Here is a 25,005-nt window from a genome sequence, read left to right as displayed (position 1 = left end):
CCCTATACAAAATGGTGCAGTGTAGGCAGAAAATTGGCTGGGAGAGTGATGTAATCTCTGAGCGAGCTGCTTTGCAGAAGCCTGTTTCTTTTCTGCCCACAACCCAGTTTGGTATTTTGGATGTACCCAAGGAAGTTATCTTAGCATGTTTCCCAGCAGGTGGGTGCTGCCAATCTGAGTCTGTAAGAGAATGTGTCTCAGTGTGCATTTAAAGCATGCTTATTAATAGAGGGGAGGAGGGGGGTGGGGGAAGCTGTAGCCAAGGTTGCATCCTCGGCATTTAAAAATGTTTCAGTTCAGCCTGTGCTGCCATTTACTGCATTATGTGATGCATGTGGATTTTCCAAACAAAAGATGTTTATGAGGAGAGTATATTTTAAGATCCCTTTCACGACTGTACAGACCCCTCTCCGAGCAGATGGCCTGACAGTTGCAAGAAAACTATTCATAAGCCAAAAGTAGCATTTAAAATTCTTTTAAAAAGACAGTTTGTTCTCCGTATACATGTACATTTTAAGCAGGTACTAATTCTGTTCACAGCGGCACCTTCCCTGCTTTCCAGCGCATTCCCAATCTGACAGCACCAACTGAAGACGCGCAGGCTGCAGGGAACCCAGCCTCCAGCAGCACCAGCAGCACAGCACAGGACTGCCATGTTGTATCAGCGCCCTGAGCCACGCTCTCTGAGGCTACTTTCAGCTCTGGTTGATGCAGAGGGGACCATTAAAATTCAGACTCCACTCACTGCTAGCTTGGAGTAATATTGGAGGTACAACAGTTTCTCTTTTAAACTCAAAATAGGCTATATCCACAGTGAACGTGTTTACTTACCATTTACAAGTGCATAGAAACAAGCAGGATTAGCAATGAACTTTCCAAGGACAAGAAGATACTTAATTCCATTTTCATACACAGCCTTGACTATTACCTAGCTGTAGTTGAAGCTCATTGGGGAAAATTACCAGCCGAGAACAAAATAACTAAACCTGAGGCACTTGACCATTACTAAGTTTATGTATTCGGGAAGAAATCTGTTGGCAATGACTTCATACAGCTGCATTTACTGACCGTTTTAATTGCCTTCTACAGAACCTCCTGCTTGAAGGAAGCAAGCATCCCCATATCATGTGCTTGATAAATAAATAATGCTGTCCCTCTGGAGACAATAATTCCATCTCTAACCAATCTAAGTACAAGGACAGGGACTAACCGTACTTACAGGTTGGGGAGATTGTTTGGGTTTGCTTTTCCTTCACCTAGGTAACTCAGACTTGTGATTTGTAGTGTCTAGCACATTCAGAAATATTTCTGAAAAATCCACCTAATCCTGCAGCAATGAGTTGCAGAGTTGGTTATACACAGCACAAATGTTTCCAGAATTTTTTCTTCACCTTTACATGCACATTTGTTCTTCAGGGAAAACAGAATAAATAGCCCCTTCTCCCTGCTTCTCTTGTACCATCTTTTACTCTTGTGTTTTGCAAACTAAACAGTGCCAGTCTTTTTAATCACCTTTTAGACGGAAGCCTCTTTCCTCATGTGTCTAATCATTTTTGCTGTACTCCTCTTGCTGCAGAAGTACATACGTGTCAGCCTACGCACCCCTGGGGTAATCAAAAACTCTATGAAGAACAGGGTTTAAGGCTTAGCAGAGGTTTGCTCTTTGCTCCCCAAACAATCCCTGTTCATCTCATTCTAAATTCACTTTAAGAAACAGGGTCCCCAGTGCAGGTGCTGAGATGTGCGTGTAGATGTGCAAGATTAAAAGTGAGGAACAGGACAGAGAGGGCAGGAAGACTTCATCTCGCATTCAGCAGCGTGGTCACCAGGCCAGTCCTGACTTGCTGCAGAAATGAAGCCAGTCTGGTGCGGGGTAAGAAATCGTTTCTTTTGTATGAGGATGAGCTTTCTTAAGCCCATATCTTTCAGACATGACAATTTGTAGATGATGCTGTTTCATCTTCCTGAGGCTCACCTTTACTCCAGCCTGCCTTTCTCCTTCACCCGCGCTGTGCAGTGCTGCAATCTCTCTTTGAACAGCGGTAGTAAGTTCAGATCTGGTGCTACAGCTCTACTCAGCCTAAAAGGGAACATGAAGGAGAAATGAGAAGCTGGCAAAAAGCCTCAGGGAGAAACATGCTCTTCAGCTGGGACCAGTGTCCTCATAGAGGTGCAGTCAAGGCAGTTGCTTCTCTTTTGGCAGCCTTTGGTTTTCTGTCCTACAGAAGATTTTCTCTCATTGCTTTCTGGATCCAGAACGTTGTGTGTATTACAAAGGCCAAAACCTTAGCTGGGGGAACCAGCACATGCTCTGTCAAGGGGAGTGGGCTGGGTCTACGCAGATTAGCTGAACACCAGGCCCAAAAATGTTTGGGGAAGGATTCCCCTAGTCTAATTGTAGCCCTCTGAAGCTTGATTATCCAGTCCAAGCTTGTTGCTTAATCTTCTCCTGCAGTTGACAGAGAGACGAGTTGATTCATCCCATCGTAACATTGGGCTTTGAGATAGAAGGGGTGGCCTCCTGCCCCAAAAGTACCTCCCCCGTAGGGGAGGCTGTAGAGCTATAAGTTAAAAGTTCCAAAAGTACTTGCTCAGAGATCCTACTCTTAGGACCACTTAGGTTGCTGTTATTGATCTTGGTATGAGCTCTGAGGAGGCTCTTACTACCCAGGCTGCCTTACAACAGCGCCTGGAAAGCGTGATCATGAGTAATGCTGCCACAGACCTATTGCCAATCGCGCTACATCAGTAAGATTTATATTTATGATGCTGATATATGGTTACTAAATAAACTGCAATATTCAAACTGGTGTTTGGGGGAGAGGAGCGGAAGTTTGGATTTTACCCTCATCTAGTTATAGCTTCTCTCTCTGAACCACTTTTTTTAAAAAAAAGTGAAGGCACTGAACTTTCCTTTCGGTCTTAAAAGCCAATCCAATATATCTTGTCCTTGGAAAGTTTTTTGTTAATCCTGTTTGTATTTTTTAAATGCTATGCAAACATTTTCATTGTGGATTAAAGTGCTGTTTCAAAGCAGTTGAGATTTTAAGATTGTCATTAATTCAGAGAAAGAGACTTCTGTTACTATTCCAGTTCTTTCGGAACTAATTTCATCCAGTGCCCTTTCTGAGGCTTTGCGCTGGAGTGCTAAATGCATACTATCAAAGGCCGTATTAAAGAGGATTGTATATAGTTGACCAGGGTTCATACAAGGGACTAGTTTTAGATAGTGTCTTACATTGAAAATATGGTTCTTCAATTATACCTCCTATTGCAGAAATGAAATTACCTTGAATGCTTGGTCTAGTAGGCTTATTCCTCAGAATACAATAGTAAATGGTCAAATTCTTCCTCACAGTAAAACATATCTGATTAAAAGATGAAAGAGAGAGTGAGAAATGTGAAGAGGGAGGTCAGTTGTAGGAGCCCTGAGATCAGTGAAAGGACAGCTTATATAAAAACTCCATTTGAGTAGCCCAAATAGTTCTAGGACCGCCTGGATGCTTCAAGCAGGAGCATCTAAAGTGCCTAATGTTCTTCCAGCTGATTCAGGACACTGCAAAGAGGGGTCAGAGGGCCAAAGCCTCATAAACACATTCACACTATTCACAGAGAGCAATAAAAGTGATTTGCAAATATGTCTTCTTAGCAAAAGTTAACATCTTTGAGATCACAATCATAAAAAATAATTGATACAATTAGGGAACTGAAGCTACGTTTGGTGTGACTGCAGCAATTCACATTTATTACATTTCTAAGTGTTTTCTTGTCTGCTTTCCCAAGTCATAATGTACATCTAATTTATTTGGAGAATAATAGTGATTTGTAGTCCTTCACTGTTCTTTTTTATCTTCTGCTCCACACAGATGTTTTAGGTGTGACTTCACTGTGCAGAGGGTCCAGCCCTGGGAGGACACACCAGGCCTTGGCCAGGCGGCGCTGGCTGGCAATGCTGGCAGGCTGGTCTTGGCGTTTACTGAATTGAGTGCCTACTGCTGCTGAATATACACACAACCTCAAGGCTACCTACTGTGGTGTTTCTAAACAGTCTGCTTTTCTAATTCCAGGATTACAGCGCTTAAAGGCACATAAGGATGATGAACAAGTGGAAAGGATCTTATGTCCTTACATCCACAGGGAGTTTTGTGCCTCTGCCCTGTTGGCATTAGTCATGTAAGCCTCTCATTCATCTACCTTGGGAAGACTGATTTGCTCAGCCTTTGGTATTTTCATCTGTTTTTGATGTGCTAGCTGAACTAACTCAATGATTGCTTATGTGTATGAGAATTAATTATAAATTTTGACTACATAAAGCAATCTTGTGGACTCAAGGTTCATTAGTAGTCTGATCGGTTAGTCACTGCAATGCTAACTGACTTAATTTGCACTGCAGATACTATGGCTAGAAGGCAGTGGACATTATGGAGGAAGATGGGATGCAGAGTTTCACCAGCTCTGCATTAAATTCTTAGCATCCTCCTCTTACCCAGGGAGCGTACGACGAGAGGACAGAGCACAAGACTACGCATTGTACTCCCTGCTGAAAACTTGTCTTATGACAAAAAAATCTGTTGGTTGACCAGAGAAAGCAAGCTACTCAGGCTGCAGGGGTCTAGCTTGCTGGGCACAGATGTGCACCTTGAGGCTCTTGTGCTCTCACTTTCTTCAGAGTCATAGTAAAATGTTCCAAGAGCTATTGTTCAAAAGCGTAACAGGAGTGAAGTGGTTACTCTCTTCTTTTAACTACTTTCTTCCTTATCTTATTTGTAAAATGATTAAAACTATTCTTATGGACATATAAAACACTTTGAGACCCTGACCCACCGCCTGGAGGAATCTTATTGTTTGCTAGAAAGGAATCATTCTTGTTTTCAAAAAAAGCTCTGAAGAGGACGAAGAAACATTTCTATATTGTATGCATTAGTAAGAAGGATTAGACAGGCTGTAATCTTGGTCAGCCTGACTTCTACAATTATGGAAAATTACAAAGATTGATGTTAGTTGCAATTTATCTTATTGCACAAACTTGTTCAGGATGAATCTTCTCTTTTAAAATACATATTTCACTAAAACTAGCATGTATATGAAGAGATTTTGTTCTCTTTTTTTTTTCCCCCATCAGACTGATAATAGACCGTGTAGGAAAGTGCTGAAAAATACGAAAAGAAAAAGTTGGAGCAATTTGAATTGTCATGGCAATATCCTAGATTTTTCAAGAACTTTGGTTCTGTTTAGCTAGTCACTTTAATTTTCCTTCGCTAACTTGTCTCCATTCTCTGCCATAATGATAATTCTTTATATGACTGTCAGCCCTTTGCATTGTGACAGCTTAAATTAATGTTTTGATATTTCTCTCTTTGTAAGAATACAACAAAGAAGACAACTGCCAAGGATAGGACAGAAACTGTATGAATGTAAAACAGACATTGCACACCAATAAAGCCAGAAGGAATAATTTTCATTTTATTGCCTTGTTAATAAGCTTTTGCAATACCTAATCCTGAAGACTTTGGATTCTATAGGTTAGTGTGGCCCTTCTGCTTCATCTGGGTTGTGGTAAACGTCTTACTGGGGACCTTGGACACTTCTGGGAATACTTCAGCCCATTTAGGTCAGGGAGGTTTAATACCTGAGGCAGGCTGGTTCAGCCTCGAGTCCTACACCAACTGTACATGTAAGCTCTGGTGGATTAGCTTGGTTTACAGTCATAATCAGAAGAGCACTTGTTCATAGCAGAGACTCTGTTGCAAACTAATGTATGTTCATCTCATTTTCACATGCCACCTTTCCAAAAGTTAAGAGGATCAATAATAAGAATTCCAAAAGGAAGATGCAGGAGGAGTTGGAAGGGTTTAATTTGGCACTTACAAAAGAAATAGTCAAAAGGAATTGTCTTATGATTTTGTTGAGGTTTATACCAGTCCTTATGTAAGGTTCAAGGCCTTTAGTAGCATCATTCCTGTTCTTAACGCATGCTTCAAAAATCCCAACCACATCTGGCACTGCCTTAAATGAGGATTGACTTCAATGATGACGGTGTTTTTCAATGTTCTTTTAGAAATCCTTTTTAAAAGATCTGAGATATTCAGATGCAGTTTAATGTTTCAGTGTAGCTGAGGATTTCCTTATTACCTTCTCTCATTTATATTATTTTCTCTCTGTTTTTCCTCTCTCACATTCCTTCAGGACCTGGCCTCACCCGAGAGATGAGGAATTTAAATGAAAGTAGAACAAAAAAATCAATTAATCCATTCTTTGTGGCAGAAGCCACCAGATGATGCTGTTACTCTTACAGCTTCTGAACATGTGAGCAAGATTTCAGTTTCTGAAGGAATGCCGCATTGTTATTAGTTTAGTTTTACAGTAATCCTCTGAGAGAAGCTGGCAGCAGTGTGCTTTCTGCTTTATTCTCTATAGGATGCAGTTCTTGGGACAAATTACTTTCCTTAGAGTTAAATTTCAGTGCCCAGCTGGAAAGCAGTGCTTTCTGGAAGTAGTAAGAGCTTTTGTGATGACTGCAGATACCACTGTCACATGGTTAAAAAAAAAATAATTAAATTTTATAAAAGGCATAATGAAAATGGGCCTCACTTAGGAGAAAGTCCACATTACTTTCCGTTCCATCAACAGGTCAGTACCAAAGCCCCAGATTCTGTCCCTGTACAGAAAGGAGTGATGGTTGTCACAGATGGAAGACACTGAAGAAGTAAAGGACACTCTTACCGCCGTGGATGTGCTGGGCAATATGAAGAAAGCTGTAAGGAGAGCACTGCTTAGATCTCAAGATCCTTTTGACCTGTACCTCTCCCTCTTTAACAGATTTCTGGTCCCAAAGAGCTTCAAGGAATAGATCAAAAGTGTGAGACATACCATTTATCTTAGTGGACCACAAGTGCTGAAAGCTAGGGATGAAAAATTTAACATCAGATTTGTCAAATATTTCACTGCTGATGGGATCATTTTAGCAGAAATGACCAACGACAGTGCTTATCCATCAAATTGAAGGTTTAATATAAAAAATAAATAACACGGGAGATAGAGCTTTTAGTAGATGATTCATTTATGCATTTTAATTAAAATTCTTGATTGTTTAAATGCAAATGAAGCAAACACAGAAATGCCAGTGCATTGCATTGGCATGCATAAAATCACAGCAGCAGAGATTTGGTTCAGTCAGGTATAATGATGATAAGATCCTGAGTGAAACATATAAGAAAGTTTTACTGTATCTGCAGAAGATATTGCCATCGGCTGTTCCTTACTCTGCTTCTGCCAGCAGAAACAACCCCCACAGCAGTCATCTGAAGAAAGTGAGAGCTCATGCCTCAGCCAAGCTGTTGCTGGACAGTGATCTGTTAAAGTAGAAAGTTTTACTGAAGGGCGCATGTCACTGGTCAAACATTTCCAGATCGGAACAAGGTAAGATTGAACTATTCTGCTGCTTACGCTAGGAGGACAGAAGTGGTATGCATATACCTGAGACTGTCTTTGCCCTGGAATTTCTAAGCCTGACTGCCATTTTACGTAAAACAAGTTCTGTTTACTTTCTATAGATCTTACAAGAAAGAATAAGCAAGCACATAGAGAAATCAAGCAAGCACATTATAGTGCTAATGCATCCAGGCTTTGCTAAGCCAATTAAGCAATCAAATCAAGGTCACAGCTGAAATGGACTCAACAGATCAATGAGATTGAATGGCCAAAATTAATACACTAGGAAATTAAATCAAAAGGATAAAGTTGAGACTGAATTTGTTTTATTGGTCTTGGGCTGGGGATATTTAAAGGGAAGCTAAATATCTTCTTTTAAGTCTAAAGTCACAGCCAGTATTCAGCTCAAAATGTAGGCACCTGGCCAGCAAAAGATACAGGTACTCAAATAATGTTTGTGTCCCTCAGGTGCACAAGCATCATCTGTGCTGGTCCTTCTTAAGAGACCCTCTAAAGCAAAGGGTGATCCTGACCTGTTTCATTTAAGGAGGAGGTGCAACAACCATAGTGCTGTCAGCAGCTCTGCTTCATTATTTTCTGCCTTAAATCTCACTGTTGTAACAAGTTATTAGCTTGCTGTTCTGATTTTCCCTTTCTAACACAGAGAAAATCTTCCCATAGAAGTGACACAGATGACAGCCAAATCAAGCAGTAACAGCTTTGGGGAAAAAATAATAAATCCAGAAGAATCTTCCTAATTATACGCAAGATTTGCAGAGTTTGGTGTTTACTTTTAGGGACCTGTATGTAGTGCTGTTTCTCCATTACAGAGTGCAAATATGCAAGTGTGTGTTTGAGATAAGGCAATATAGTCCTGGTATAATGAAAAGGAAATGAAAAGAAAGAGTTCAAAATGCTTTATATTTTGGGATCCTTCACTTGTGCTGTTGACAGCAGCTGTAACAAAGTTTCAGGCTGAACATAACTTACAATTCATGTTGAACATCTCGGTCCGTAACAAGTCTTTCCCCTCTTTTCCTGTGAATTGTACAGTCACAAGAGGGAAAAGCTTTATGTCCAGAAGCTGTCCATGCTGGCTGGCAATGACAGTGCTTCTTCCCATCAAGATCCTCACTCCTCTGAGTCCTATGTGGTGGTTAGGACCAGACCTTGCTATAGATCGTATTGCCTAGTGGAAAGCTTGGGCCATGTGGCCACCAGGATGAATGCTCGCTGCCATGCAGGATCTGCTAGTCTAATTGCAGGCTGCTTGTCAAAAAAATAAAAGAGAGATGGAGGGCAGGCTGTAAAAACCTATGTTTACTTTCTGGCTTAATGAAAAATATCAAGTGGACAGGACAGTAAATTCATTCAAAAATAAATCCTTTGTGAGCTCTTCCACAGCGGTTACTTCCTCACCCTACCTTAGGCAATTAATTCAGATAAATTCATATCCTGCACAAATTAAAATACTGCCTTTTTTTTTTTTTTTTTTTTTTCCATCAGGCTAAATGTTGCTCATAATTAGAATTTTTCTAGGTCCAATTCAAATTGATTGCAAGGAACCTTTGTTCGAAAGGAGCAGCTTTTCCTTTGAGCGTAGGCTGGGTGACCCCGAGCCCAGTGAACTGGGTGGCAAAGCCTGGGTCTGCCACCCCCCTCGGGCTGGGGCACGTGGACCCTCTCCTCCCCTCGCCACGCGCCCCACTGGCAGGACACAACTAGCCACTTGCCAGGTCTCACCAGCCCCCTGCCCCACAGCGGTGGTATCGGGGGCACTGCCCGAACGGTGGTGGAAGGGCACGCCTGAGAGCTGGGATTCTGGCTGGAGGTGGGAGGGGAGTTTTCTTGTGGTGGGATGGAGAGTCCCTATGGACTCACGAAGCTGGAAGCCCGGTGGCTGCCCGCTGGCGCTACGGCTACTGCCACAGCCCCGGCAGCTGTGGCACAACTTGTGCGAGCAGCTAGTGCCCGGCGTGAGGGGCAGGCTGCGGCACCAGGCCTTCTGCTTGGGCAAAGCCCAGCAATGCTGCTGAATTAAAGACATAATTGAGGTTTTGGCAAAATGGCAACACAGCTGCCCAAGGTCATCTCCAGTGAAAGTAGCCGAGGAGGTTTACACAGATGATGTTAATTGGATTTTCGTTTTCTCTTTAGAAAGGTTTAGAGCTATCGGATCTCACCACACTACAAGCTGCATGAATATGTCCAATGATATTGTGAGCTGATTATTGTTCATTCTTAACGGCTTTCCATCTCCGTAACAACGGTATTAGCATTAATATTGTGCCCAGGGCTCTGAATATGGATACTAATGGAACTCAATCAGCTCTTAAAGAACAAAGTAACCCTTTTACATGGCACCCTGTGACAGTCAGAGGATTGGATTAGCAACTTGTCAATCCTCCGGTTTGCAGCTCTTTTTTGATGCGCTCTTGAATGTGCAGATAGTATGCAGAATTACATTATCTGAAAAATTAATACAAAACATTAAGTGAAAGCTATGTGCTATTCCCTCCTGACCTGATTATTCTAGATTATTTAACTAAGTAGCCAGCATACCCCCTAATTTAAGTGCTGAATTTCTACAACTCGAAACGCTGTCTTTTCTCATAAAAGAAGCCCACGAAAGAGCAAGCTCAATTGCCAATTATGCTTCTTCCATGAAATCTCTTCTATCCCCTTCAGGATAGGTTTGGGTAAAAATATAATTGCAATGGATAAGAAAGCTTAAGAAAAGATGTAAATGAAAAAATGTTATGTGTTGGCATCTGATTGATCCGTTTGAAAGGAAGAGAAGGAGAATTTGACGAGATGGTAAGGAGCTCATATTTTGTTTCGAAGGAACCCGGCATTTTTAACCTGTACAGGGTGCTGAGCTATAATTAAGAATGGCAAGTCGGTGAAAAATCTATTTAAACTCATGACAGCTTCTCTAGATTAGCATTTTTGACATCTACATTCACTCAAGCAAATCACTAATGTGATTTTTTTTTCAAAATTATATTTTTATTAGCATTCTGCATATAATAACAAAGTAAAAATGATGTTACAGCCTGGACAGGTCTTTAGCTCAAAAGCTCAGTACTTACAATGTGCTTAATTAGCTGCCTGATTATTGTTTTATTCTGAAAGAAGTTTAGTAAATGTGTTTTCATCTTTAAGGTGAAAGCAACTGTTTGATTCTGTTAGTTGGTGAAAACTATAGCAAACCCTGGATAACAAAGCACTGTGATTAATTGATGTCAAGATACTCATCTCTGGTTTGTTGGTTGTTTTCTTTTTTCCCTAGAGATGGTTGAAGTACTGAATAACAAAACAAATAACTGAATTTGTGTTGAGTTATATAAGTCTTTCCCATTAATAATTATTCTGCAAAGGAAGAATATGGCTCAAGCCTGGCAACTTGGGTATAGGTATAATATTTTAAAACAAATCAACAATCTTCCTTAAACTGTGAAGAACTTGCAATAACATTTAAATCAGATGCACTGTAATGTGTTGGTTTTAATTTGATAGCAAAGAAATACCACCATTAATTAGAATGCTTTCAGATTAGTGTTTGTCTTGCATAATTCAACATTTGCCAAAGTTCAGGAAAGATATGCACTAAATAGAAATTATTACTTTGATAATGCCGTACATTTCCTCTCCTTATTTTTAATATGGCTTTTTAATTTGGGTAATGAGTATATATCACTAATCATTTTGAAAGCCTATTACCAACACCAACCAATCTGTCAACTTGAGTTAATAATTTAGTTTATTATAAAAATTGGAACTGGACATAGCTGTGGAGGACTGAAGGAAAGAAAAAAAACCTTCTTAACAGATAACCTATTTTCCTCTGTGCAAAAAAATGCTCCTTGCTCTGCCGGGACTTGTTTTCCCACTGCTAGAACTCCATTGGTAGCCATTAAGCTCCTGCTCGAGACACATTCCACTGCAGGGCATTTGGAAATTAAATGCTCAAGGAATTAGAAGAAGACGGTCTTCTCCCATACTTAATTTTCCTGTGTATTATTAGTAGCTGCCTCTGCACTGCTAATGCCCTTCTCCCACTGTGTAGGCATGAGCTGGCAAGGTCATTTATTTTTTATCGTGTTTACTGGAAAAATGCGGTTGCATCTGAATGATTGTTTTGGGAAAAATAAAAATCTTTGGATGAGTCATAAGTGAAGAAAAAAAGGTCATTTGAGAAGATTTCAGTGAGAGGAGAAATTGATAAAGAATATGGAAATGCATTCTAATTAGAATGAAAAGTTTGAAGACTGCACCCTGTAGTGAAATTAGTGTCTGCAGCAGACAATGCTCCTCATTAACAAATCGGGACCTCACTTTTATTACACTTAAACCAAGATTCTTCACTGTGTCCTACCACTTAAAAATATGCATCAGTGACCACAACGCTTGTGCCAGTGGTTCTTCTTAACCCTCTGCATTCACAAGCAGCCAGAAACTTTGAAAGAAGCACTAGTCAGGTAAGGGATGATACCGAGATACGGAGTGTATTATGCTGAAATTGAATCTTCCTTTGAATAGTGGAAGAATAATAAGGACCCTGCATACTGAATCATGTTAAACTGCAGCATTTATTTATTTTTAGTACAGTTTTATCTGGTGACAATGCAGTCATTATAGCTTTTTGTTGTTAAGGTATGTGTATAGTTCTATTTGAAAACCTTAGCATAAGAAAGGCATGAACAGTAAAGCTTTAAAATCGATCCCCTCCAAATAATCACAGCCTTAGCTCCCCCAAGTTTGGATATTTTGCCATTACTGGGGGTCGTTATATGGGAAGGAGAGAAAGCAAAACAATTAAACGAGCAAATTTTCAGAGAAATTTAAACTAAAGTCTTTTCTTTAGTAAGATCTTGCTTTCAGCTGCAGCTTGAGGTATCATTGGCCTTTGCATGAATCGTGGTCCCGTTCTTCCCCACAGCTCCTGCAGGCTGTACTCCCCTTCCATCACGCCCCAAACCCAGGAGATGAGTCAGCCTCGGCAAGGCCAGCAACGCCTCTGGAAATGGAGCACTGCTCACAGAAAATCCCGACAGCCCAGGTGAGTGCAAAACTAAATATAGACCAAACCTGACACGTTCCAAGTCAATGAAATACCTTTTCAGGTTTTTCAGTGGAATATTCCACCAAAAGCCAACTATTTGCACACAGGGAGTTGAACAGTTTTCCATTTTCTGATGGAAAAGTGTTTCCCTGAAATATGGTGAGTGGCGGTTTATTGCTGCATACAGCCCACATGCTTAGAAAGCAGAAGCCGCATCTCCAACAGCTGAACCAGCCCCATCTGTCCCAGTGGCTGCCTGTGCCCCCGAGCTCGCCCACCCACCCCTGGGCCACTGCCGGCCTCGTTGGCCAGCACTGGGGCTGGCTGGCCACCCCGTGCCCAGCCCCGCTGTGCCGGGAGCCAGGAGCTGCTCTGCCAGAAGCCTCGCCTGCTCTTCCCCCAGCAGCTCCCGGCTGCAGCAGCGGTGCTGGGTACCCAGGCTGATCCCTCAGCTCCCGACGCTCCGTGGGCAAAAGGGTACCTCGTGGCTGCTCCCTGCCCTCCCAAGACCAGGCAGCGTCACCCGAAGAGTGCTGCCAGAAGCAGGCCAGCGCTGGCAGGCACCACGCTGAGTGCAGGGGTGTGCCGGAGGTAGCCGCTGCCGACCCGCTGTGCTGGTGCAAGGTTCCAGCTGGGCTCTTGTGCTGGCAGGAGGCTTGATTTCCCCAAAGCACCTGCGTTTCAACCCACCTGCAGCTCGCAGTGAGCACAACATGTCTCTAACAGAGATAAAACCTGACTAGCATATCAAGAGAAGGCTACTTTTATTTACTTCTTTAGTCTTGTAAAAGAAAAGGGGAGAGGGAGGGTGTAGATAAAGGTAATAAACAACTCCAACCTCTGGTAACGTTTGAAATGATTCTGCTGTTTATGGTTTCTTTAGGCTACAGGTGATTCTGTGTCTGTTAAATAGCCAGTAGGGCCTTCCGACTGATAGGACCAAATCCCAGCACGGAGCTGAAGCCCCAGGCAGGCGGATGACAAAGAGGAGGCACACCGGGTACAAGGCAAGCATCTGTCTTAAATTCACCTGACTCGTCTGCTGTTTTATGGGCCTTGTTCTCCTCATTCACACACTTGTATTCCATTGGTGTCAGTACAGCAACTTCAGTGAAGTCCTCCTGTGTAAGAGCACTTCAGACCCTCCAGACACAGAATAGAAAGGCTTTTCATGCCGTGGCAGAGCCTGACTTCACACACACACACGTACCCCCTACACCCGCCCCCAGCCTCCCGGCTCTCAGGTTTGTTCTCCACGCTCCAGCGTTCTTGCTGTGCAGCACTGTTAAGCCATTTGGGTAAATATTTAAAAAAAAAAAACCACCAAGTTATTTTTGTTACCTACTTTGCCCAGGGAGCTGCAAGAGCTCACCTTGCTGAAGAGCTCTGAGATCTCTGCTGCCACCCAAGCAGCACCGCCTGGTGTCAGGGGTCAGGGGGGTGCGCCTGCACAGCGGAGAGGGAGCTGGGGGGGATGCTGGAGAGCTGCAGCTAATTACAGTCAAAAATCATAACTTTAGACAACTCTAATGTTTGCAGCTGGAAAGACTTAAAAGCTATTTGCCTCTAATCTCCCTCTGACAATCAATGAATTGAACAGTAAATGTTATTAGACTAATTTACTGTTCATCAAGTGTAAGAAATGAATAGAATAATTTACTATTCATACAGCCAACTGTGTGACATGTGTACAGATCAGTTTGAAAGAAAAAGCAACATTAGGGTTCCAGTTCTCCTCCCCTACCTTTTTTTATTCCAATTTATCTTCATTCTCATCCGTAAAGCTGCTCTGGCTTTGCCCCAGTGGCAGAATGACCACATCTGTTTGGGTATACATCTGCTTTGGTACATAGAATAGTTTGCCACTTACCTAACCATCTCAGTATTTTCCACTGGGGGAAGCAATCACAAACTGCACAACTGTAAAGGAATCATCAATTCATAGAAACATTTAGGCTGGAAAAGACCTTTGAGATCATCAAGTCCAACCATTAACCCAGGACTTCCAAGTCTACCACTGAACCATGTCCCTAAGCACCACATCTACGCGTTTTTTAAACACCTCCAGGGATGGTGATTTCACCCCCTCCTTAGGCAGCCTGTTCCAATGTTTGACCACCCTTTCAGTGGAGAAAATTTTTCCTAATATCCAATCTAACCCTCCCCTGGTGCAAATTGAGGTCGTTTCCTCCTGTCCCATTGCTCGTTATCTGGAGCCCCTGCTGATTCTCTCTGTTCTCTGTGGGAGGCATTTACCTCCAGGTTGCGAATAGCTCCCGTGAGGATGCTACAGTCGTGCTGCATCCCGAGTGCCTCAGCTTTCTGCTGTGGCTACTCTGGTTATTTGGAAGTTTGGAGCATATAAGGAATAAATCGGATTAATTGCCCTTTCTAGGCCAAAACTGGGATAGTGTTAGGCATTTAGAAATGCTGGGAAAAATGCATTTGTTATAGAACCTGGCAATAGTCATATGTGGAAAGAAACCCAGGCCTACAGCCTCTCTGGTCAAATAGTCTCTGAATATTTTAGGTATTAAAGAGAGAATAGGAGAGCATACCATTCACTTTCTAGGTGTTGCAGACCTGAACAGAGGGAAGACACGTCAAAAAGCTAAAATGACTGGAGCTGAGGGTCTTGGTGGGGTTCACGTTACCTGCTGGAGTGGGTGCCATTCCAACCCTCAGCGATGGTTTCCAGGGTCAAAACTCTGGGCTACCTGGCTATGATAAGTGCTGTGGCAGCCCTGGTGACCTTATCTCCCAACCCAGCACAGGACCAATGTTCTCCCTGTTAATTCTCCTTGGCTAATTTTTTTAATTTTTTTTTTTTTTTTTTTTTTTTTTTTTTTTGCAAATTGCACCAGACAGAAGCAGGTTTTTAGTTCAGAGGAAATAGCTGGTAAGTGCACACAGACAACATCTCACTTCAGCTATATAGTTTTTCCAGCACCTCAGGAGATCCCACAGTTTTTGTTTTGATAAACAAGATGCCACCTACCATCTGCCATCTCCCATTGCCTCTGTCAGGATGTGCGGGTTGGAGAATTCTTCCAACTGGAAGTCTCAGCTGTCTCTTCACTTCAACACTATCCTTTCGTGTAATCTTCAAAGGTCTGTCCACAAACTCTGAAATGCTAGTATTGAAAAGAAAATCTGACAAAACCAAAGATTTAATCTTGAAGATTTAGGATCGATTTTGCTTTAAAATTTAAAAATCAACAACAAAGCAAAAAGTACAGTTTTATCTTTTTTTCTTACTTCTGAGGTGCGTGCCTTTTCCCGGGACCTGACAGACAGGCTCATTTTTATCCTCCTTACACATGAGCACCAGTAAGAGAGATCCCACCAGCTGAATGTTACTTCAAGTCTCCTAAGCAACTCTTTCCTCAGAATGTCTCCTTTCATACATATGAAATGTAAGAAGAGTTCAGCAATGAGCTCAGGATGAAAGCTTTCCTTCCAGGTTGCCACCCATGAAGATGAGCCCCAGAGTCAGTGATGCTCCAGTGGAATTTGCCTTTTTCTGTGACTTGCAAAAGGGATGTGATCCTTCCTCTGGAATATGCCACAAGGAGTTCAGGTTCATCTCAGGCCACCTGTCTTGCAGGACCCCTCACCCAGTGGACCCGCATGTAGACAAGCTGCGGACTCCGAGCCAGGTAAGATAAGTTGCGGTACAGTTTTAGCTGGTGGCAGCACAGTCATTACGAGATTGCCATCACTGTTACAGCGTTAGCAAGAAATTGTGCCAAAGGCTGGCTGTGATCATGTAAATAGTTCATGGAGGAACACAGGGATTATGATTAGCTTGTGCTGGAGGTGGGGAAACCTGAGAAAAGATGCTCAAGCCCATGTGGGAGCACAGTCCTTGCCCGCGGAGACACAGGGGCTGGGCATAGCTCCTGCCCTGGAAGGCAGAAATGTTGGACTGTGTGGGGCAGAGCTGATGGCTGGCTGAGCTGCAGCCAGCTCCGGTTTCTGTGCTAGGCAATGTTTAAAAAATAGAATCAGCACATCAAATGATGTGTCACGTAAGTTTTCCATGTCAAGGAAAATAGCCCGAGGCCCTTCTTCCCACATTTGCTGCTACAACAGCCAGACAACCTGGCCCCAAAATTTATTCTGGTCTTTAATCAAGCAAAATCCCTGTGATCTCTGAGGTTGGGCTTCACGGTTTTGGAAAGAGATGATACGGTTTACTAGAAGGAAGGCGCTTGCCCACTGTTCTTGAGGTCTGTGGTCACCATAAGAGTCACACACGTTGTGCACTGCCTGCTGAAAAAGTGGAGATGTTCTCATTTGCCCCAGTCATATCTGTGCAATAAACATCCCGCATAGCTGCTTCAGAGCCATTACTCATGCTATGTTTCCTTCTCTATACACAAAAGCAGATGCTATCCAGCACCCAGATGACCCTGAGTGCTGCTTTCATCCTGTGCTAGTTTAGCTTGCTTTTTTTTTTCCATGCTCTTTGTGCTGAGGTTTACCTTTCCCCATGACTATGTTGCTCCAAGAACAAAGCTGGTCCTCCACACACCGGGCATCGCAAGGCTGCACAGGATGCAAGGTCACTCCTACTCCTGATTTTTTGTTCCTTCATTTAGGGCACAAATACATTTTTCAAGGGGCCAGAGTGACATTTCCTCTCCATCCACACACTGTGCTTCCCTTTCTACCTCAAGTAGCTATTTCACAGGTTTCTTTTTACTTGGCTTATTGTGAGATGGTGATTTTTGCCTTTAGGAAAGAGCAGCAACCTGAAGGTGTGTTCAGCTGATGCAGACTCCAGTGACTGCCAACTCCGGGTGGAGTAGGACAATCGCAACACTCACGAAAGTCTCCATTTCATGTTCTCAGGACTCTGAGTCATCCAAGGCTCTAAAATGAACACGCTCCCCAGGAGAGAAAGGACATAAAACTGGGTAAGAGCCTGGGTTTAAACAGCAAACCCTAAACAGGCTTTTAGGCCAATATGCAATTTCTCTGGCAGGCAATATGGTTTTCTTGTATATATAATAAACCTCAGTAATCAGTATTGCTCTGAGCTGCCACAACCCCCTCTCTCCCGTGGTGCAACCCTGGTTGCTCTCACTGATGTGTGCTATTTCTGAACTAAAGCATAAGGTTTATCATCCCTGCTGTTCTACCCTGCAAGCAGGAGTAAAAAAAGGTCGACTACTGTGTTCAGGCAGCATCAAATTACTGTAAAACAAGTGAGATACTGCAGGGATATATGGAGAATCTCAGCATCTTCAGTTCTCTTTCAGATTTTTATTATAAATGGGTCACAGACTATTGCGTACCTAACAGAAACAGGAGCCATCAACTCACACATCCCTTCCAAGCTAATATACAGTATGGATTTGCAAATGAAACTGGTTTGTACCTGGACATGCTGTGGACCACCTGGTGTGCTTTGTCTGAGGTATGTAATGCAGAATTTGGTGTCATAAACCAGCTTCCAGACTGTCTTTGGGCTTCGTATGGCAAAAAAGATGATATGAAGTGTGCACAGCTACCTAGAGGGTGTCACACACAGCTCTGGGCACATGAGAGGAGTTGGGCACTGCTTAATCGGGCTTTTCAGTCTCCCAAATCTGAGTGGGAATTACTCAAAACCCTGCTGCTGTAACACCAACCTGCGCACACTGCCCGAGAGGCAGCACTCTGACCGAGCAGCCACCCAGGCAGCACAGGACCAGCATCAGTCCTTCCTCAGTCAGACACAGCACACACCTTTATCTTTTCCAGCCAAAAGCGAGCCATGCGATTGATCTGCGTCTATAGACCGCAACACTCCTCTCATTCATCTATGGAAACATGTGTACCTGACTGCTTCTGAGTCCACAGACAGCACTCAGCATAACACCTACAACTAATTGTGCAGCTGCATCCCGTGGGGTTTGGTCTGTTGTTAATTACTTCGCTGAAATTCAGGCAGGGCTGATGACAGGGAGGTGCAGCCCACTGGCTCTCTCACCTTTTTGAAGATGCAGAGGGTAGCAGGGAGCTGGCAACCTAAAGCAAAGGTGAGGTGGGCGAGTTAATATGGGAGTAAATTAAAGGGTAGGAGCCTGGACTTGTAGCTGCAGGTGAGCTGATGGAGTTACGAGGTAACGGCTGAACGCACCTCCTGTTAACCTGCACCTCTTGGGCACCAGCTGACCGCTTAGCACAGTCCCCATGCTGATGTCTCCAGTGCCACAAGATGCTGTTAATCCTAAAAGCAGCACGTCAGCCAGTAACCCCAGAGGTCCTGCTGGCTGTGACCCATGCAAACCGCAGCTTCTCCACTCCCGGGCTAATGGCAGTGCCAGGAGCTCAGCCCTGCAGCCTGGCCAGGAGCAGCAGGCTTCACCTGGTGGGGGCCTGGTGGCAAATTGCAAAAGCTCTTACCATACCGAGAAAGAAGCTGATTTCTTACCAATTATTTGCCGAACAACACATAATTAAATAGCGCAGAACTGTCTAGCACGCATCTTTGGGTCTTTAGGCCATTGCTCCCCCCTGTTTTGTGGCACACTCCTACAGCACTTCAAGGCTACTGTGCGCTGCAGAGGAACAGTGTGATAATTGAACAATTAACAAGTGATGTCATAAAACAATGTACTTAAAATAGAATGCATAATTAAAGTAAGTGAACCAAAAAAAGATGCAACAGGATACAGAAAAAGCACACACAAAAGGATGTTGACAGTAAGTCTCATGTAGGAACTGAAATATACAATTTGAAGGGAAAAAAAATAGCACCAGAGTGGTTAAACAAAGACGCGGCATAAACTAGCAAGCATCTCCGTGATTTGCCAAAAAATATAATAAGGTTGCAGAAGAACCATTCTCTGAAGTTAACAAGTTTGGACCATAAAACAGTCCTTTGGTGGCTCCCTGTATCATTATTTGCTACCAAGACACTGCACTGATGGGCTCAGTGGGATCGCTGGATCCAGCATTAGATCAGTAAGCAGGAAAGCAGAGTTCCCACCAGATTTCCTGCCTGGAGAGCTGTTAGGATCCGTGCTAGTTCTTTAAAGAGCAGAACTGTGTACAATACTGTGCTCAGAATGACCCCTTTAGGAATATAATCTTCTGCTACAAATAAGATGTTTGGGGGAAAGAAACCTAGGAAAGCGAACAGAAAAGGAAAAAACCCAGCCAACAAACAAACCCACTTGACTGAAGTTCATCCTAAAAACGCAATTTTTGAGGAGTTCTGCATGCTGCCAGTATCTCTGCTCTGGGGAAGCCCGGAGAGGGGATTTACCCGTGGCCACTGCCTCAAGCCAGGCTCTGGGCTGCTCAGCCTGGCTCACCCCAGCCGGCTGCCGCTGCCATGGGGCATCCAGCACGGAGCCGGAGGGGCCGGGAGGTGCACGCACCTGCAGTCATGTTCATTCACAGCAGGTGAAGTCCTTTACTCCAGTTTTTCTGCTTTCTTTCAGTGCATTTTTTTTTAAACTCGAGACACTAGGAAAGATTTTAAAGCATGAGGCAGACGTGCTTTCCAAGAATAATTGCTCTTTGGCTGATGCACAGGAGCTCTTGTTCATGCATTTCTGGGAGATGCCTGCAGACTGCTAACTGCTCTGGAAGCCTTTCAGCCTTTGCTGCCTGCAAATGGCATTATTATTCACTAATAGCCTTGGCTCACCATGTTGTCTTTTGGTTAGTTAGCAGCTATTCTGCAAGTCAGAGACAGGGAGAGAGGAACATATGTTTAAGCAGTAGCCAACTTCTGACCTGTAAAAAAAAAAAAAACAAAACTGGAGGGTTTTCTCAGAGCAATCCCCACCATTAGCTGGGGAGCGATTAGGAGGGAACATGTCAGCACTGAGAGGGGGTGTCCGTCCCACCTCCCACAAAGCAGCTGTTGTTTCTCAGACGGAGAGAAGGATGCAGAGGATATTCGTGCTGTCTCGCTAACCGTAGGATGGCTGCTTCCACAGGGTCACAAAACAAGCAAGGGTTCCATGGGGGTAAAAGAAAGGAAACTTGATGTGGCATCTGGCCCCAAAAATCCATGGCACAGCATTTCCAGATCTAGCTGGCTACCCTTTTCAAATCACTTAAATGACAAGTATTCATACATCTCATTAAAAGTCAAGAAGGCTTAATGATAGAAACCTTGCTGCTTTGTTGTTCTTTTCTAAAGGTTAGGGATTGGGTTTGTTTCGTTTTCTATCTGTAAGGTTGCTTGCTCACCTGCTCATTTCTTTTTGGGTATTGTAGGATTCTGTTATTTACTGCTCAAGCGATCCCAAGAACTGCTCTACTGACATTTCACGGTATTTAGTATTGACCAAACGCTACATGATAAATCTTTATAATACTCCAGAGAGACCATCAAGGGAGCAGTTACAAATATATACATTGCAGCATGTTGTGTTCTGGGTTAAATGAAATATAAAATCACATCACCGGCCTGGGTACTAATGGCTCTATCAGTATTCCATCACACCCCAGCTGCAGGTATGGTGGTTGCCATTAAGACATCAACATTTGTCGATCGCTGCAGATGGTAACTGATGGATCACTCTTTCCCTCGGTACGTGGGGAAGGGAACGGGAATTGCAGTAACTTCTGCAACCTGCTCATACCTCACAGGGAGTGGTGAGCCTTGGCAGACGGAGGGAGGGATGAAGTGGCACAGCCAGTGCCATGCAGCACCTCAGCATGGTTGCTCTCTGCCATCCGGCGTGCTAGGCTTCCCGCGCCAGGAGACACGGCGTTTTCAAGCTCTCCAAAAGTTCCAGGTTAGTTTTGAGTTTTGCGTAATTTATAGCCAAGTTGATTTCACCATCATTAGCTTTTGTACGTTCAAACAAGGTTTAATTTTCTTTGGAAGATGCAGACGTGTGTACAGCTAGATAATACCCTGTTTATTTTACTGACTAATTCATCACTTAAAGTGCAGGGCTATAGGTTGAGAGACCAAGACTTATGCACAGTCCCATACCCCTAAATCAGGCCAATAAAAGTTAAATTCACACTGTTTGCAAGCACTTTATGCAGATGGAAAATGTCACCTTGTCTGAAATACTTTATGGCGCGATGCTGAAGCAAAAAGAAATCCCACAGTGAGAGATTAAAAAGCTTCACTAATGCTTAGCTGGGAGGCACAAGGCTCAGCGCCGCCTCCTCCCCGTGTGGTGGGAGTCTTTTCCATGAAGCAGCATCTGGCTGGTACTCTGGCTGCGTACGGAGCGGCTCCGTGAGCTCCGGTGCCCCGACACCCACCTGGGCATCATTCAGCCCAGTCTCGGGCAGTGCTGAGCAGGGGGGCTGCAGGGGTCATGGTCAGCCCCACCGATGAGGAGCCTGCTGGCTGCTGGGCAAGCTGCCAGGGCTGTGGCATCGGGTCAGGCTCGTGTCCCACAACGCGGCTTTAGTGTATCACGCAGATTGCTGGACGAGGGTTTGAAGAATGCTCTGAAGCGGATGGTTATGACTGGTATATTTTACCATTTAGTTATCAAGATCAAGGGCCTTCTAGCCACCTCCGTGCTGTCTTCTGCTGCCCAAGACAGAGCCGGGACAGTGCTACAACCACGGTGGGAAACTAACTTTTTAAAAAACATCTTAAGAACTACAGACGGCAAAGGCTAACTTGGCTGATGGGCCACTGCAGTACAGACCCGAGGGGTGCCCTGCTGTAAGCCTGGCTCCTCGGGAGTCAGGGACGCGGTGCCTGGGGGAACCAGGTACGTACGGAGCCCAGCCCCCTCCTTGTGGCCCTGCACTGGGCAAATACAGACCCTCTGGAAATCAGCATGCCCGGCCCCGTTAAGCTGTGCAGAGTTGCACTCACTGAAGCAAAATCAACAGTCTCAAAAGCCGAGCTCCCAAGGTGGGAGAGAGATAAATCACAGGTGGAGCTGCCGCCCTGCTGCCCACCCCCCGGCCCAGGCTGGTGGCAGCTGCCGAAGCAGGGCAAGGCTGATTTCCACTGCAACCTTCGCCAAGCTGCCCTGAATCGCTTTGCCCCTCTCCTCACCAAGAAGCAGGGGGATCATCTCGCTCCCCGTGCTTCAGCAGCGCAGCGGACTGTAGGCAGAGCATTAAATGCTCTGAAAGCGTTTTTACAGTGGGGAAGTGGAGACTCTGCAAACAGCTAATGGGTGTATTTCAATTCCCTATTAATTGCATATTTATTACTCGGCTGTTGCAAGGAAACGTCATGTTACATTGATTAAAGCTTTGCAAGCTGTACAGTAAATATTTTAAACAAAAAAGGTTTTGATCTCTGTTGCTGTTGGGAAGGGTGGGGGGAAGCTGCCATTAGAGTTGCTATAATTAGCAAGCTCCATTGCAGACAGTATTTCCCACAGGCTCTGCAACATGCTTTGTGTGTGTCTGCCTGTATTTAGACAGAGTATTATTTTATGTATACGTTATCTATAAATGATATATATTTTTATATGTATCTCATGTGAGAGGAAAAAGGGAGAGAAGCAGCAAGCCTGCTATCTCACATCTTGCAGACAGGAAAGGCAAAAGACTTAAAAGGCAGAAAAGAAAAGGGGATTTCCGCACATGGACTGAAGTTTGGCAGGGCAGAGGTGACCCGCCTGCTAGCCCTGCTGCCTGGACAATGTTTAATTAAGCCCTTGCCTGTACATGCTTCTGTTACTTACTGCCAAGTCTCCGCACACAGGCTTTCGGTCTCCCTTGCTTGATGGTGTCAGGAATGGACCATGTGTACGGGAAGGTTTCACTGGACAAGCCTTGTAAACATCACCCAGACGTGGGGCAGAGATGGCCATCCACAGACATCCCGAGCTTCATCTCCTGACCATCTGTGTGGTGTCATCAACGTCTCCCAACAGCAGAGAAAAAATCCAGTCTGTATTTCTGACAGACTGAATCATCTTCATCTCTCATACAGCCCCCACTCACCTTCTGCGCAAGAGGCTGCAAAAAAACCAAAACCCACAGCAAAACTACAGCGGCCATATGTGACCAGCTTTGCTCCTGTGCTCACTTCAAAGGTGCTCAGGCATCAGTCTGGTCCCGGCCCACAGTGGCTGCAGGGACCCTGGCCCCAGCATGGGACCCTCTGCCCGCTCCCCCTGTGCTGGCCGAGGGCAGCTCCCTCCTCCCCAGCTCTGCTCTTCTCAACATTTGACATGAATTAGAGGAGACACCAGTCATACCCAGCCAAAGAACCATGGATACCTGCCACAGGACAGGACAAGCTAAAATGACACTAATATGGGAGAGACAGCTCCAACTAATAAGTCCAGTGATCTGCAGCTGAGTGGAGTCATGGGCAAACCAGAGGGGTATTGCTGGGGGGGCTCAAACAGCCCAAGCTCGGCCACGGGGCTGAAAGACCAGCACTAACACAAAGTAGTGCTGAGCTTTGGTAAACCTCTGAAGGGCCGATACCCCCTGAAGAGAACAAAATCGTTACTGTCTTCAAACCTGCTGGCTGTAAGCCCTAAGCCGGAGAGCAGTGCCTGGAGGAGGCTCCCAAACGCACTGTGTGGGAGGCAATGCACCCATCCCTCGGCGCGTGGGGCGTTCGGCAGCATCACAAGTTGTGTCCAAGCCACTCTTCAGCTTCTAGACTGAGTTAGCAAAGGCTTGGTCGTATCATGCAAGTGTCTACGGAGTGAATTATTTCATTGTGTAGCCCTGAGTGCACTTGTGGTTCTCTCTGTTCCCATGTTGTTTTCCCAGAGGTTGTAGCTGCTATAGGCAAACCGATGGGCAATTTTCAGGAACAAAATTTGTTGTTGTCAAGTCTTGGGAGTTTATTAAGCTGCAATATTTGACTTGGCTCATTTCCTACAGTGGCTCCCTCTTGGAACTGTGTGATTGCAGGGGATGCAGCGGTTATTAAGAGTAAAACAAGTTTCAATCTCTTATGATTCTACATGAAGGCTCGGAAGTGTGAACCTTCAAAGGCACAAAATACAGAAAGCAAACCCAGAAATTATTCAGAATGTATTTCTTCAACAAGGGTTTTTGAAATCCATTTCAAAATTCAAGGGACCTTACGTCTGATTTTTGAAACAAAAGTTGGCAATGCTAAAACTAAATGAGCCGTATTTGCATCTCACTGATTTCTGTGAATGAAAGGGGGGAGGGGGAGGGGACAGGGGGACGGGACATGACTCCATTTGGCAAGTCCCAGTGCAGAGAAAAGAAATTAAATAAACAAAGTAGGAACAGAGTACTTTCAAAAAGAATCAAACAGCATGGACCATTAATGTTTTAAAAGATAGGAGCTGTATGTGAGCCAGCCATCCCCAAGATATTTATTCCCTATCTTTAAAATAGGGAATTGCATTAGAACAGGTAGAAACTTTCAAAGAGGGGAAAATTTTTAAGGGCACTCACTATACTTTAAAGAAGACTTCAAAAACCATCTCCAGTATTGAGCTGAATAAGTTGGAGAGATTTGTAGGTTATAGCAAGGGAGAGTGATGGGAATACATACGGAACAAGCTGGTTACTGCAGTAAACAAACCTCCCCCAAACTAGCAGCAAGGGCTTCAGCTCAGGAA

General features: G+C 44.2%; 2 long non-coding RNA genes across 10 annotated transcripts in view; both read left to right on the top strand.

Moving 5' to 3' along the window:
* The window catches only part of LOC119157485, a 31,070-nt gene extending 17,572 nt beyond the window's left edge, over positions 1 to 13,498 (top strand). For 3 of the 7 annotated variants that reach the window (XR_005107538.1, XR_005107539.1, XR_005107536.1), the window contains 6 exons: positions 541 to 769; positions 4,068 to 4,173; positions 6,631 to 6,757; positions 7,277 to 7,419; positions 12,374 to 12,493; positions 13,380 to 13,498. This is a non-coding gene — a long non-coding RNA (uncharacterized LOC119157485). Of the gene's footprint in view, positions 1 to 540; positions 770 to 4,067; positions 4,174 to 5,364; positions 5,523 to 6,630; positions 6,860 to 7,276; positions 7,420 to 12,373; positions 12,494 to 13,379 lie in introns of all 7 variants that reach the window. The other 4 variants (XR_005107537.1, XR_005107541.1, XR_005107542.1 and 1 more) reach the window with 4 other exon arrangements.
* A 2,465-nt stretch (positions 13,499 to 15,963) lies between these two features.
* On the top strand, positions 15,964 to 24,561 carry LOC119157486. Of its 3 annotated transcripts, XR_005107545.1 has the most exons (6): positions 15,964 to 16,155; positions 17,240 to 17,418; positions 17,764 to 17,921; positions 21,098 to 21,246; positions 21,963 to 22,194; positions 23,148 to 24,561. It is a non-coding gene; the product is annotated as an uncharacterized LOC119157486 (long non-coding RNA). The 3 variants fall into 3 exon arrangements; XR_005107543.1 differs by having other exon boundaries at positions 21,963 to 24,561; XR_005107544.1 differs by having other exon boundaries at positions 17,753 to 17,921; positions 21,963 to 24,561.
* The last annotated feature ends 444 nt before the right edge of the window (positions 24,562 to 25,005 follow it).

Source organism: Falco rusticolus, chromosome 14 (assembly GCF_015220075.1).
Source record: "Falco rusticolus isolate bFalRus1 chromosome 14, bFalRus1.pri, whole genome shotgun sequence".
Taxonomy (NCBI): Eukaryota; Metazoa; Chordata; class Aves; order Falconiformes; family Falconidae; genus Falco; species Falco rusticolus.
This window is presented reverse-complemented; position numbering and strand designations above follow the sequence as displayed.